General features: G+C 35.6%; 1 protein-coding gene across 1 annotated transcript in view; it reads left to right on the forward strand.

Annotated features, from left to right (window-relative positions):
• Positions 1 to 16100, forward strand: part of ADGRB3 (adhesion G protein-coupled receptor B3) — a 697706-nt gene that overhangs the window by 44960 nt on the left and 636646 nt on the right. The gene's annotated exons all lie outside the window — the stretch shown is intronic.

The following is a 16100-nucleotide window of genomic DNA, read 5'->3' on the forward strand; positions in this document are numbered from 1 at the left end:
TATATATATACATATATATATGTATGTATATATAGATAAAACTTTCAAAAGAAAAATATGTGATGTAAAATTTAAATATTTTTCTCCATAACTACTACTATTAATAGAATCTTACTTTTATCTGACTTGAAGTTGATATTTAGGATTTTCATATATTTAAATTATTAAAAATTTGGGGTGCCTGGGTGGCGCAGTCGTTAAGTGTCTGCCTTCGGCTCAGGGCGTGATCCCAGCGTTCTGGGATCGAGCCCCACATCAGGCTCCTCCTCTAGGAGCCTGCTTCTTCCTCTCCCACTCCCCCTGCTTGTGTTCCCTCTCTCGCTGTCTGTCTCTGTCAAATAAATAAATAAAATCTTTAAAAAAAAATAAATCATTAAAAATTTTGCCACATGTATATGGCAAATGTCTTATATTTATAAATTTATAACTATAAATAATTATTAATATTTTCTTGATATAATGCACATTACTGTGTATAAGTATAGATGTAACCCCAATCTACTAAGTCATTGAATGCACCTAATGTTTCAGAAAGCATATTTTTTAAAATCACTTTTTAATTTTTAGAGATAGCTTTTTAGATTAAGTTATATCTTCCTGAGAACTAGAATCTTTTTAATGAGAGGATATATTATCTGCAGTTCTTCTGCAAGCTACAAATAATTCATGAAAATTGGAACTGAATAAATAAATAAACTTAGTGTGTGCTAAGTACAAGTTTGTTGGTTACTTGGAGAGTACAAGAATTCAGATGTAATTAAAGATTACATGAGGAATAGATGACGATAAATTTAAAGTTGTTATTAAGATATATAAGAATTTCTATGTACAAGGTGGAAATCTAACATCTGTATGCCTAATTTTAAGGATAAAGAATTTTGAAAACATTTTTTGGCTAAATGGATTATTGTGGAAGATTGTGGGATATCTCTTTCTGTAAGTGTTTGAATATAATATATGTTTTCAACCATGTATGTTTGTGAAAAGTTGTGCCTAAACAGTGGAAGTGAGCTAGCTAATTTCTTGTCAAAGAAAAAAATTATGCAGCCGTACTTGTTTCTATGTTGTTAGTGAAATTCTGCGCATTATTAACCAGCATTCATTTGTTGATTCATGAATAATCAACAAACACATACTGTATTGTGTAATTATTGGATACCACTCCCCATGAATCTTCCCTTTCAGAGAAGATGTTGAGTATGTAACTTACACGAATCAATATGCAAGAAGAAATTTTGATAAATTCTATGAGGGAGAAGGAGAGTGATAGGAGAATGCAGATGTACTTTAATTTGTTTGATTTTCATGCGTGAATACCTGGAGTTCCCGCGCTCATTTTCCCCCTGTACTAGCATTTATAAAGTGGCTTTTTGGGGGTACATTGTTCACTAAGGTACACTTAAGTTTTAGTGTAAGAACAATGTAATTTTTCACCCTTCCTGCCAGATACATGCAGAAAGAGAAATATATTGTTATCTCTCTTTGTCCCTTGGGGAGATTGAGTCAAGGGCAGATTGAGTAACTTGTCCAAGAAAACTAAGTCGTGAAAGATGGAGCTCTTAACATCTGGGCACTATTCACAGGACCAAGTTGTCAGGCTTGGCTTATAGATAGAGAAAGAACTGATGAAATTCTACTCCAACCTCATCATTTTGCAGATGACAAAATTTAGATCAATGAACTTGCCCAATCTCAGAAAAGTGCAGGAGCTTAACTAATTTGCAGGTGAATTGATTCTAAGCCTTGTGTTGTCTTTACTCCCTGACCTTATGCTCTGATCAATAAGCTTAACTTTATTTTTTATTTTTTTAAAGCTTTTATTTATTTTTATTTTTTTAAAGACTTATTTATTTATTTGAGAGAGGGGGAGTGGAGAGGGAGAGGGAGAGAATCTCAAGCAGACTCACCACAGCACGGAGCCTGTTGCGGGGGCTCCATCTCAGGACCCTGAAATCATGACCTGAGCCAAAATCAAGACTGAGCCACCCAGGCGCCCCTAAAGATTTTATTTTTAAGCAATCTCTATACCCAGTGTGGGGCTTGAACTTACAACCCCAAGATCAAGAGTCGCAGGCTCCACTGACTTATCCAGCCAGGCGTTTCCAATAAGGTTAGATTGGATTAAGTCTAATTTTTTAAAGTTTTACTTTCTCTTTACATTTAAAAACTCCATACCCTAAGCGATGATGATTTTCTCGTCACTTACCTATGCTTAATTAAGTCGAATACTTGATATTCACCCAAACATGAAAAATCTCAAAAGGTGAAATCCCTAAGATTATTTAGTTTGAGTCACGATTTTGTCTTTCTCCTCATGCTGGGATTTCTATTAGAGAGAAAGAGAGCACATACAACCAACCTATTCCAATTTGTTCTTTCCAAAACGCCAAGATATTTCATACTCACTTAAGTTTATAGCTTATATTATCCATTCCACTGATTTTTATGTAATCACATGCTTCAGAGTATGATTATAGCAATACATCTTGTGTTTCGGTCTTGATTTTCTGTGAAGGGCCTGTTCTAAATTTATATCCCTAATAATCCCAATAAAGTAAACTATACAGTGGGTGTTTACATAGAGAGGATGCACTGAATGTAAGCATTCAGTGTTTAACTTCTTGAAAAACTCTTTCTCGTCCTCGTATTATGTATTCATTCTTTAAAATTTTAAAGACATAATGGTTATTATTCATCTGAATTTTATGTTCTTTTATTAACATACCATTGTTAGCTGTGGGTTAGACATGAATGCAAGGAAATATATGCTACTTCCTCTTAATAAAAATATATATTTTGTTATATTAAGGCTAAAGTTAATCCATTTGGTGAGCTCTACTTGACCTTTAGCAGGGAAACACAAGGGAAAAAAAAACAACAACAGGTTTTATGGGATCTACCACCTTAATGAATTTTGAAGTCCTTTTTAAAAAGAAAGAATGCAAAATGTAGGTCAAGAGAACATTTAAGATATGGAAGTGAACTCATAAGAAAATGCAAATTTTAAAAACTGATAAATGCCACAAACATTATGAAACACAAAACAATGCTTTAAAAAATTTAGTAAAGTGACTGAGATAGCTCTTTAAGACATTTTTTCCCTAAATTTTTGACTGCATACTTTTTTTAAATGTTTTTTTATTATGTTAGTCACCATACAGTACATCCCTGGTTTTTTATATAAAGTTCGATGATTCATTAGTTGCATATAACACCCAGTGCACCATGCATACTTTTTAATCACCTCTTCTTGAGACATCAACTTTATATTTTTTCTCCTAAGGAAAATAGAAAGTTAATTCAGTTTCCCTCTAGCATGTATTTTATTACTCATAGGTGAGATTAATAAAACATACAACTTTGCACAAAAACATGTTTGCTGTTTGCGGTACTTCTATAGTGTTGGTTTTTTTTCTCTAAAAACTCAAGTGTTCTGATAAATTCTATTTCATACAATTCACAATGGTAAGAGAGAGGAGGGAGAGTGAGTATGTATGTTTATCAAGTGAGTATATTGCCAATAGCAGAGAACTTCTGTTTTGACTAGGCATTGATGAGAAACAGAGCTCCACTTGGAGTTTTATGTAGGCCTCATGATTGGAATAATTTCCCACAGAACTCACTTCATGCTCTGTGCCTTTTCTAGTCTTTTTTTCCCCCCACTACCACATGTTTCCACTGCTGGGCATGGTAGGAGATGTTCTTATTGTGATAAAACCTTTATGTCATAAAGCTGGAAACTAACCAGTAGGAGGGTTCCAGGAATCCATCCTTACCTTGGGAAGGATAGCAATAATGGATTGATTGTAGATGGAAATGACTATGACTACTTAAATAGATCCCACAAAACCCAAACTAAATGGATCTCAAATTACCCATGGCCGTTATATTGACACACAACAGAGGGGACAATGTAATAGAGATAAAGTAGTCTTGGAAAGGAAAATGCTTTGATTGCAATAAAAATATCTAATGAATGCAAATTTTACTAAAATAAATTACCATATAAACTTGTTGCTAGTTTCCCTCACAGGGCCTTACTAGATCCCTGCAAATGAGGGGACCTGAAACTTAAGATTCTCTGAGTTCACTGCACTGAGCCTCTGGCTTTTGAAAGCTTAGAATCAAATTTGCAATCCACCTTTATCAGTATAAGAATCTGATTCGAATATATTTCTGAAATCTAATCTTTTCTCTGGCATTATTTATCCTTCCATTAATGATTTTCCATTGTCATGATTGTTGCTTATTTTATTTTGTCACAATGTATATTTTTTCCCAAAGAATTTCGTATTGGAGTCCCAGCAAAAAACAACACCTTCCAAATGTTTCCCTGAGGAAAGTTTAAGGAAGGGCGTATTTACAGAAGTGTGGTCAGAGTTCATATATGCACAAGGGACTAACAACAGTGGGAAGTTGTCAACTACCCCATGCCTGACAGGGAAAATGAAGGAAGTTGAGCTTTGAAGCATGAAAAATTTCAGGCCTAAGCAAGCCCCTAGGCACCCCTACCTTAGGTTTCGTGGAGGTGCCTCCCAGCTGACGGCTGCAAATAGGAAGCTAATAGGGAAGGGACTCTGGATGTTGCAGTTCACAGGGGACAAAGCAGAGCAGACAATGAATATAGTAGGGGAACAAACCAAGATTAACGAGTGCGGGTCCCAAATGCCCTTAAAATAAGATCTGGAATTATGTAGATTACTATTTGATTACCTGCATACATGTTTATATGAATTTCTAACATTATGAGAAATCTCTTTACCACTAATTAAAACTCCATGAAAAGAAAGGAAAACTGCTGGCGGGTTTTTGTCTGGTTGGTTGGTTTTGTTGCTTGTTCTGTTGTTTGGTAATGGGAGTTAAAAGAAGGTCTATAAGATGCTGTGAAATCATACAGTCATGTGATACTTGGGGATTTATTGCTAAACATGTTTGTGAAAAGTACATATTATCAAAGAGAGGTGCATTGTAATTTAAGCACAAAATAAATCATTCTGCAAACAAAAGTTCAGAGCAGTTTTCTTGCCTGCAGTGTGCACAAGCCTGCCTCTTCACCATGTATTCAGCCATTCCTGATCGTTATACTGAAAACCCCTGGATCAGTGACTTCCTAGAATCGCTCTTTCACCTCTTTGGCACAGTCCTTGTCCAGCATGTCAGTAGTGACAGTTTAAGAGGGTGTGACAGTGAAGCCCTTCTCAGTGAGAGAGAGGTGGCCTTGCCTTTCCTCCCCTGAGTTTGTGGATCCTGCAATCCAAAATGAAGTGAACAATTAACGGGGTTATGAATTATAGCCTTTAGGGGCTACAGAACTGACAGGAGCAATGGGTGGGACCGACTGCAGCTCTGATGTGTATGGGGAGGTCTGTACCTGAAACTGTGGGGACATAGTACCATGTCCCTTTGTTGGTTTGTGTGTTTTGAGGCATGAAAGCACAACTTAAACATATGTTAGGGGCTACAAGTTTCTCCTCTCAAAATTGAAATTGTGAAAGGAATAACTCCTTTTTGTGTGACATGATACTAGGTTTGTAGCTGTTGGGATGAACGTCTCTGCCTACTGGTGTGCTCTCCATAAACAGGATCAAATTCCTTTATATTTTAAGTATACAGATAAACTAAGAAGAAAAGTTTGCATTTCTAACTCCTGAATAATTCTAACATCAATTTTCATGGGGTTATGGATGGAGGGTAGATTCTTGATTTAGAAAACTTGGTTTAGATGCACTTTACTAGTTTTGTAAAATTAAGCTAAACCTGGAAGTCTAAATTTCCTCATTCATAATATGAGGTTGAATAACAGCTACCTGGTATAAGGGATAAAAACATTTACAGGAGTTAAACTAATTCTGATTTGGTATCTAGCATATGGTTGGCACTCCAAATACAACAGTTCCCTTCTTTCATCTTTTCTCCTGCTTTATTATTTTATTTTCTTGTTTACTTCATAGAGAACCTACCCTGGGTTACATTTTTCTTAAGGAAAGGAAGAAATTATTCAATTAAATTAAAAAAAAATAATCATCTCATAAAATGAGTAAGATATTTCTTCCAGACAACTAGTTACTTTATCCAACAATGCCACATAATTTTACACGTTTTAGGGACTTCGTAAATGTTGGCCAAAAATTTTTTCACCGACTTTGTTTCGTTTGTTATTAGTGCAGACTTTAGGATAAAATAGGTTAAAATACATACAGGTTTAGGTATAATCACGTGCCCATTTTAGTTCTAGGGGCATCAGTCAAGTATTTGATTGCATCTTAACAATAATAAATACGTTTTAGAGAGTACATGACTTTTTTCTTTAATTAACTGCCTGAATTGTGGTAGACATGGCGGTAGGTTTTTCATCATGTTTTCTTTCTTCTTTCTGAAAATAGCTGCTGGCTTTGTAAGAGTGCTAAGTCACAGCTGCGTGAACATACCAGGGCCTTGCAACAAGGACCTGGCATTTGGTCGATTGATAGATGAATGTGCAGTGTCTGAGTTTTATCCTTCTGAGGGAAATTTTAAAATTGATGTGGCTATGGCTAGCAGCAACTTACACATACTGTTGGAAGCTTCTTTATTACCAAGTATGTGAATTAGTAGACTCCCCGGATTGAAGACATTTAAGTTTATTTAAATTTATAATTGATTATACACCCACCTAAGTGTAAATGATTTTAAATGCATTGATTCTTTAATTGCCACTCTTTTATCCAACAATTTTAGGCACTATGGCAGTCATTGGAAAGACATTAGTATAGTCTTATTTAAATAATATTTTCACATCATTAAAATAAATGTGTGATTATACATTTCAGATCACAGATTATTTCAGTACATAGCTAGTTACAATAGGTATTAATGTTGACAACTCAATAATAATAGTAAGCACATAAAGTGCCAACTTCTATTTCTACTCTGCTTGAGAGTACTATACTAAGCCTTAATTAAGATAACCATGATTTATAAATATCTAAATAAATTTAGCTTCTATTAAAAAAAATACACATCTGGATGGCTTATACATTTCAAATGCATTATCTTTTCCTAACAGAAACTAATGAATTCAATAAAAGAAGTGAGATCTTAATTCACAAACATATTGTTAGTGTACAGAGAATTGACAAAAGAATGACCATACTTACACAATTATACAGCTGTGTATATGCACATTCATATACACAAAATCTATGATGAATTAATTTCAATATTTCAGACTACATTATATGTATGAAAGAAGGAAGATTTAATATCTATTCCTAAAAATAATTTTAGATATAGCCCTAGGAAATTTAAAACAGTATAAACATTTTCCAACATTTGAAGTAACTGCAGAATCTCTTGAAATCAGTTTTTGGAGTCCATTAACTTTGATGTCATTTAAAACGCTGTTTACTTATGGAATAACTACTTTGGTTATTCTCTAGAAAGTTAATTTGCTGTTTAAAGCAATAAAATCTGCTTTCTTCCACATTTAAAATTACAGATGGAAAAAAATAGTAGTACAGCAAGCTAGGATACTGAAAAAAATGTATGTGGCTTAAAGTATGTGTTGCCTGTCTTCCTTCCTTCCATCCTTCCTTCCTTCCTTGCTTCCTCCCTCCCTCCCTCCCTCCCTCCCTCCTCCCTTGCTTATTTTCTGGGCTCTGCATCTATCCTTACCACCCTAATGAAGAATCGAACCCACCGCTTATGGGCTTCAGGACTAGCCTTGTTCCTGCCTCGTGTCTCGTTGTCGGTGCAGACGATTACCTAGGCCACTCCTTCTCCACAAGCTCTTGCACTTTGGAGCCTTGTGTTCAGCTTTGGGAGCTCTCCCCTGTTTCCTGAGCTGTGAAATGAGCTCCTACCTTTTGATGGCCAAAAGGTGACCTTTACTTTTCCCTCCCTTCCCTCCGTGTGATGCGGCAATGCTTTTAAATGCTACCTATGTTACATCATTTCTGGACCTTGGTTAAAAAAAATAATAAAAGAAAGAAAAGAAAAAGTAAACTATACCATGGGTTACTTAAACCTGTACTCTAGCTACCCAAAAGCCCATGAAATACTCATTCACCAGCAATGGTCCTTAACTAATGCTAAAATCAAACCAGCAAGGGAAGCCTTAGGGATATTTTGAAGTGGTTGTTTGAGACTAATATTGTCTGCTGGAGGTCATTGAACATTTCATTGCTGTGTGGTGTTGTATAGTTTTGAAACTGATAGAATTTTGAAATTTGATATCATTGTTTTAAAAAGTTTGCCTTTTGGCTCTTCTGCTTTGAGCTGTGGGAAAATGATTTTTCCTACTATGTAGGGGGCTGTAAAGAGAAATGAAAGTGGTAGCTATTAGTGTAGAGAGAGTTGCCTCCTTAAAAATGTCAATAATGAAATAATGTTTTTAAAAGAGCTCTTAAAATCACACACTAAAAAACATATACTGAAAAAAAAAGTCATTGGGACTTCTGTGAGTCCTCAACTCTATACAATCAATTTAAGGAAACGTAAAAGCTAAAAACAGACAGCATGTTCAATTTTAAAGGTAACTGGGATCTTAAGGAAGGAAATAATAGTGGGAAAATGCTTGAAGTCAAATTTTTCCTAATAGAAATCTCTACTCTGGTGAGTTCAATGGTTGATACAGTTCATTGACCACATTTTTCTCAGTATGTCCCTATAATTCCAACTGCAGGTTTTAGGCTTATGAAAATTAATTGCACAACAAAGAGAATGAATAAAATAAATAGGCTTGGGATATGGCCATCTATTGAAACATACCTAAGTGTATCATGAATCTAGTGAAGAGAACATTGCACTGCTATATATTTTAGACATGGTCTTCCATATTTAAGAAATTTCAAATTATGGGGCGCCTGGATAGCGCAGTCATTAAGCGTCTGCCTTTGGCTCAGGGCGTGATCCCGGCGTTCTGGGATCGAGTCCCACATCGGGCTCCTCCGCTGGGAGCCTGCTTCTTCCTCTCCCACTCCCCTGCTGTGTTCCCTCTCTCACTGGCTGTCTCTCTGTCACATAAATAAATAATAAAATCTTAAAAAAAAAAAAGAAATTTCAAATTATTGAAGAGATACTGCTAGAAACTTCCATGTTATATAACATAAACCAGTTAACTGGAACATGATATATCACTTTTCCCTGATTCCTTAGTAGAATTTTAGAATTGCTTAGAAGTAAGTAATTCCTGATACCTTATATTCTTAGTGTTTCTTTTCTCTGATGTGAATTGCTCTTTGATTTTCATGCATATTTATGCCTATGAATTACCAAAACATTTTTTTCATCCTGAATTTATATCAGCAGGACTGGATGTTCTATACTAATTGACAAATTAGATGGATATTAATCACCAAGAACACATGGCATCTACCCCCAAATTTGGAAAGTACTCAAAAGTATCATTTGCAAATTTAGGATTGTTGACAAAATCGGCAGTTTTTCTTTGCCCAAGGCATAATGCCAGGGACTTGGTGAATTGACATATTGAACCTTATTTATAAGAAAGTATAAGGGATATGAATATCATTTCCTAGCTTGGGTGGTAAGACATATATATCCATTTGGAATCATTATCCAGAAGAATGGCAGAAGCCTATTTTAGTGAATCTCTGATACGACCTTTCTCCCTCAATTGTTTAAGATTTATCCAAGTTCGGGGGTGACTAGTATCAAAGCACTGTCATGAAAGTGGGGAAGGGGAAAATGTGTGTGGGAGAACTAATCCATCTTGTTTTCAAGTTCTCTGTCTAGGCACATAGATGTCTGCTGGGATGTCCATCATCCTCTATGGCCCTCAATTATTTTTCCTGTGCTTGTCAGAATGTCCTCTTAAGGTCTGGTGCTCTCTCCCTCTTCATGGTTGACAATAATTTTATTGTTTCCAGGCTACATCAGGGGAAAGAAATGGGGTACTTTGTGCTTTCCAAAATCCCGACAAGTGCTCACTCCCCCTGTCTCTGACTTCTATCCCTTAAGCACTATCTCCTTGCTTCCCAGGCTAGAGTTCCTGTCTTTGGAGAGGTTTCAGTCTACTAAACTCCATACTTCTAAACTGGGTTTATGCCCTGGACTCCTGTCTATATCCCTATGAGTTTAGGCTTTTAGAAACCAAAGTCAGGAATACTCCTTCCTTTTCTACATTGGGCTATTTTATAACTCTTGTTATGAGGTAATAGATACAGTATAGCCTATTGTCAGTGTTGTCCAATAAAACTTGTTGTGATGATGGAAATATTCTGTGTCTCTGTTGTTCAGTGGCTACTAGCCACATGTGGGTATTGAGCACTTGAAATGCAGCTAGTGTGACTGAGAAACTGAAGTTTTAATTTTATTCAGTTTTAATTAATTTAAATTTAAATTGCCCCATGTGGCTAATGACTAAGGTACTGGATAGCACAAGTAGCTGCTTAACAGTAGAGAAAAGACAAAGGGGAGAAATGTGAGGCTTCTTAAAAATGGCTTTAGTTGCAAAACATCACAAATTCCTAAAATCCTATCTGGGAAGTACTGGATGGCATGTTGAATTTGAATATTACTCATTATAACTCAGATTGCCTGTAAGGGGAAAAAAACAAAACAAAACCTAAACTTTCAGGGAAAGATTTCCTGAGTAAATTTTCAGTATTTCATGAGAGCTCTCACCTTCTTTTTCCACGATGGCATCAGGTTGTAAAAGAAAGCCCATGGATAATCCTTCTGGTGATGGGGAAGGGAATGCTTGATTGCATACCATTCTTGGGGTCTCTTGGTCTGCTAAAGACTGGGGTTGGGCAGGTTTGATGTTTGGCCTTTGGCTTCACCCTTGCGATTACAGTCCATGATAAGTAGGACTCCTGGTCTGTCCTTAGTGGCTCTTGCTGTGGGTGTCCCCTCCCGGTTTGACCATAATGTTGACAGGATCAAACTGCTGGCTCTGATGAAGATCTCTGAGAGTCCAGATAGTTTCTGCTTAATTTCTCAGTGGTTTGGATTCTACAAATGCAAAATAGCTGCCTGTGCCACATTAAATGTGCTGGAGAAAAGGAGCCAAATGCTCACGTGTTCTTGGATTCTCCATGTGCACGTCTGGAATTTCGGTTGTGGATTTTCTCAGCCCCTTGCTGTATCTGGCTGAGGCCCAAAGTGGTAGTCTCTTTTCAGATTCTGTTTATCTGAATCTCTCCTACCTCCCCTCTGAAGGCTTTCCATTCTTCTTCCTGCCTGGGCAGAATTGCTCTTAAATCCTGTTATCAATGGTTCACAGTAAGCTTTTATGATCCAAATTAGTCAAGCTTGAATCTCAATATTTAAAAGGGAACTTTCAGAATCTCTCATTTTCTTTTTAAGCAAAGCCTGGCTTTCATGATTATTGTGTCACTTTGGAATCAACTGCCTATTTTTGAAACTAAAAAGTCAATATTGATTTTTTTCCTGCATTAAAAATACAAAGGATATATACAATAATGTTGATAATGCCATCTATGAGTTTGAGGTTTTAATTTTTTTTATACTCTGCTGTGTTCTTGACAATTGACATTTGCTACTTTTATATCCTAACAAAACAAAATCTAGAATAGGAAATTATGACATTTCACAGAACGGCGTTTAAAAGTAAAATACAAATCACAACTGAATTAATGGATAAAGAAACTCTTGGGTATGATATATTATTGTTCTGACAGAGCGAAAACTCCCCATGAACTTCTTTTAAAGACATTTAAATTTATAACAAGAGTATAATATTTCACATATGAAAAATTCTGATTATAAACACTTATGTAATCTTTGTTCTAATGATGATAAGTAATGAAGGAGCAGTTTCTAATCTGACTCCAAATAGTTGAACATTAAATTCTTTTAGAGAAAATCAGCCATTTTTTTTTTATATTATAGAAGATCAACATGAAGCAAATTTAGTGAAATTGTAGTTAACTTTGCTTGTGCATTTGCTTTAAAGAAAGCCTGGAAAGCCCCATGTCCTTTTGATTAATGAAAGGGATTTTCATTCTCCTGTAAATTGATTCCATTATGCATATCTGTTATAGTGCGATTCTTTTTTGCTCTTGAAGAATTATCACCTGTTCTCTTTAGTCAGATTAGTTAGTAGGAAGGAAATAAAAAAAAACCTCTGGTGACCACAAAGAATCCTATGACGTAGGGGCGCCTGGGTGGCGCAGTCGTTAAGTGTCTGCCTTAGGCTCAGGGTGTGATCCTGGCGTTCTGGGATCGAGTCCCACGTCGGGCTCCTTCGCTGGGAGCCTGCTTCTTCCTCTCCCGCTCCCCTGCTGTGTTCCCTCTCTCACTGGCTGTCTCTCTGTCCCATAAATAAATAAAATCTTTTAAAAAAAAAAGAATCCTATGACGTTACTCTCTGAGGAACTGAGTGAGGGATGGATCAAACCTTGAGATCGAAATGTTCAAGCATGATTTTATGTTAAGAAAATACAGCTTTTTAATATTTCTGTCTCAGAATTAACACCATTCTTTTTTGGTGGGACATCATTCTTGAGTTTATATTGACAAAGATAAATTTCATAAAATCACTGTTCCATTTTAACTAACCAGTTGCTTCCTGGTTTATTTTAGAATGGACCTCTTAAAAAAAGATTTCAGATATTTTTGAAGTTAGAAATTTTGATATATGGTCTGCTTTTGATCATCTTTTATTGATACCCTTGTTTATCCTAATCTGAGTGGCAGCTGACTGGCTTTTTCTCTTTGAGCATATAAACTACCATTCACTCATATTATTCTTTTAAAAACACATGAGGGGTGCCTGGGTGGCTCAGTCCTTAAGCATCTGCCTTCAGCTCAGGTCATGATCCCAGCGTTCTGGGATCCAGCCGCATGGGGATCCCTGCTGAGGGGGGAGCCTGCTTCTCCCTCTCCCACTCCCCCTGTTTGTGTTCCCTCTCTCGTTGCCTCTCTCTCTGTCAAATAAATAAGTAAAATCTTAAAAAAATAATAAATAATAAATAAAAACACATGAAATATCTTTCCATGCTGGTTTGCTTTTTTCTCTCATTTATTTTTGTTTTAGGAAGCTAAGTCTGTCATAATAACATTCTTCTGTGTTGATTATATTGTTTTTTTTTTAATTATTTTTTTATTTTATTTTTTAAGAGCAGTTTTAGGTTTGCAGCAAAATTGAGAAGGAGAAACAGAGATTTCTTATTAACCAACTGCCCCAACATGCATAGCCTTCCCCAGTGTCAACATCCCCAAGAAGATTGATATATTTGTTACAGTTGATGAACCTATATTGGTACATCATAAACACCCAAAGCTGTAGTTTACTTAGGGTTCACTCTTGATGTTGTATATTCTGTGGGTTTAAATAAGTGTATGATGACATGTGTCCATCATTATGGTATCATAGACAGTATTTTCCCTGGCCTAAAGATCTTCTGTGTTCTGTCTATTCATTCCTCCCCTTGCCAACCCTGGCAACCACTGATCGTTCTACTGTCTCCATAGTTTTTTCTTTTCTAGAATGTCATATAGTTGGAGTCGTACAGTATGTAGCTTTGTCAGATTGTCTTCTTTCACTTAATGCATTTAAGTTTTCTCCATGTCTTTTCATAACATGATAGCTCATTTCTTCTGAGGGCTGAATAATATTACATAATCTGGATCTATTCACCCACTGAAGGATATCTTGGTTCCAAGTTTTGGCAGTTATGAATAAAGCTGCTATAAACATCCATGTACAGGTTTTTGAGGGACTTAAGTTTTCAGCTTCTTTGGGTAAATACCAAGGAGTACAATTTTTGGATCACGTGGTAAGAGTATGTTTAGTTTTGTAAGAAACTGCCAAACTGTTCTAAAGTAGCTGAGCCATTTTACATCCTCACTGGCAATGAATGAGAGTTCCTGTTGACTCTACGTCCTCATTAGTATTTGGTGTTGTGAGGGTTCTGGATTTGGCCCTTCTAATAGGTGATTAGTGGTTATTTTATTAATAATTTCAATCATTCTAATGGCATGATTTAGCTATTTGTTTCAGCATGATGGTGATCACTGTTTAGAAAGCAAGGATTCCACCATCCTTTGTCTTCCTTGTCTCCTGTTCAGTGAAAAATACTGTATAGCATGGTTTTCATTCTTCTAGTGGGCAATGCCATTGTTTGCCACCAGTCTTTTAATCTTTAACATTTGGTAAGACAGATACCTTTCCGCATTTTCTGTATTGTCCTGATTACTAGACACATGACTAGTTCTTTGGTACTGAATATTTTCAAAGGCCATAGAATTTGCAGGCAAAGGTACTTGAGGTTGAATTCTGGCTCTACCAATTAATACTCAAATATTCTGTAGATTCGTTATAAGATAAAATACTTGACTTTTATTTTCTTTGTCTATAAAACCGAATTAGTAATATAATACCTACTATTTAGGGTTGTCACAAAGATCAAGTGGATATGTAGGATCAGAGATAACTATGGATATGGATATAAATAGATTGATATAAATTACTGGGCATAATATACTGTAACTATTATAAAATATTATAATTCTTGTCATTTGTGTTGAATTTGTAACTAACAAGTTTATTATATTTTAATTTTACTGAATTGTCTTCCAATTTAAAACAGTTTTAAATTGAAGGCTTTTTATTTGATTGATAGCAAAAGGTCAGCAAATCAAACAAAAACAAGTCTTAGAGAAAGTTTAAATGAGGCAGTAATTATTTAAGAATGTGGAAGATTTTAACACAAAGAATAGAAACCAATGAGAAAAGACCAAAAAGAGCTTAAATTACAACACGAAGAATTGAAATGAGTTTTCACAATAAATAGAAAACTTCCATTCATTGATAAAATTGTCTATTAATTGCTCTATTTTGTTAGTTTATTTAATCATCTTAGCTAATTTTCTTTTATTTCATTAATTTTTGTAAATCTTCTTGTTTATTTCAACTGACATCATTGTCTTACACATGACAAATGTAAAGCATCATCTTTACCTTTCTGAAGGTTAGTGATAGGAACAGACATATTAAAAAACCTGGTAATAAAGAGAAATGGGATGACAATATGTTCAAGAGAGGATGCTAGGAAAGCGAATAGGAGAGGTATTTTGGGTTTGGATAAGGTTCATTGAGGAGATGATGATGTAATCTGCCTTTGTGATGTCCAGGTAATGCAAAGCAAGAAGGACACAGGGAACTGGCATAGGATCAAAGATGTTGCTTCAGACTTGTTGAGTTGAAATCTTGCATGGGCAGGTCTGGACACATGTATTATTTGTGCAAAGCTTCCCAGGGGATTCTGATGCCTATCTAGTGCTCTTTTTACTTCAACAAAAATGTCTCTAACTTTTCTGTAGTTTTTTCTCCAGGAAAAAATTAATAAAATGCATATAAAAAATATTGCTTTACAAAGAAGCATTTATTTACACTAAAAGCATTCCTTACACACTATGTATTTTGGACCACAAATCCTGAAAAGTCGAGTTCTGTAACATGAAGAGACATAGGTTTTTCCCTATTTAACAGTAATTGGGATAACTTATTCTTTGAATGAAGAGTTTCCAATTTGCGGATACTTCAGGCCAATAAAACTTATCGGATTGTTATATCTACTTGTATAAATTACTGCTATAGAGAGAAAGAACAGCTATGTAGATGAGATAATTCTAAGAGTAAATCCAACAAATTTGTTCCTGGAAATTTTCAGAGATCAGTATTTCGAAAACTTTTATAAGACCAAATAGATATTCTTGGGATGTAATGATTTATTTTGGATACTGGCATAAGGGAATAAACCTTTATAGTTTGGCTGATGAGAGTTTTAATATGTGGAATAATTTTAGAAGAAGCTGAAAATGTATTGTCAGCAGCAGCTGGTGATATTGTATCACATTTGCTTCTAATCAGAGAATCTTCTCTTAACATCCCGTAAGTTCCTATGAATTAAATGGGCATCTCTCATTTGGATACCCAATCAGACCTGTTGGCATGGACACAATCACAAAAAGAATACAAAACCCCATAGCTGTGCATTAGAGTGAAAAAATAAGAAAGGGAAAGAAAATGATTGCACATCACCACCCAGAGCAGTCGAGCAGGACAGCATAGCCTCCTACCCTGTGCCCAGCTTTAAGCTGTCTTCTCAGCTGTGGAGACGTGGACAAAT

The sequence above is a fragment of the Ursus maritimus genome, unplaced genomic scaffold (assembly GCF_017311325.1).
Source record: "Ursus maritimus isolate PB19 unplaced genomic scaffold, ASM1731132v1 scaffold_29, whole genome shotgun sequence".
In the NCBI taxonomy this organism is placed as follows: Eukaryota; Metazoa; Chordata; class Mammalia; order Carnivora; family Ursidae; genus Ursus; species Ursus maritimus.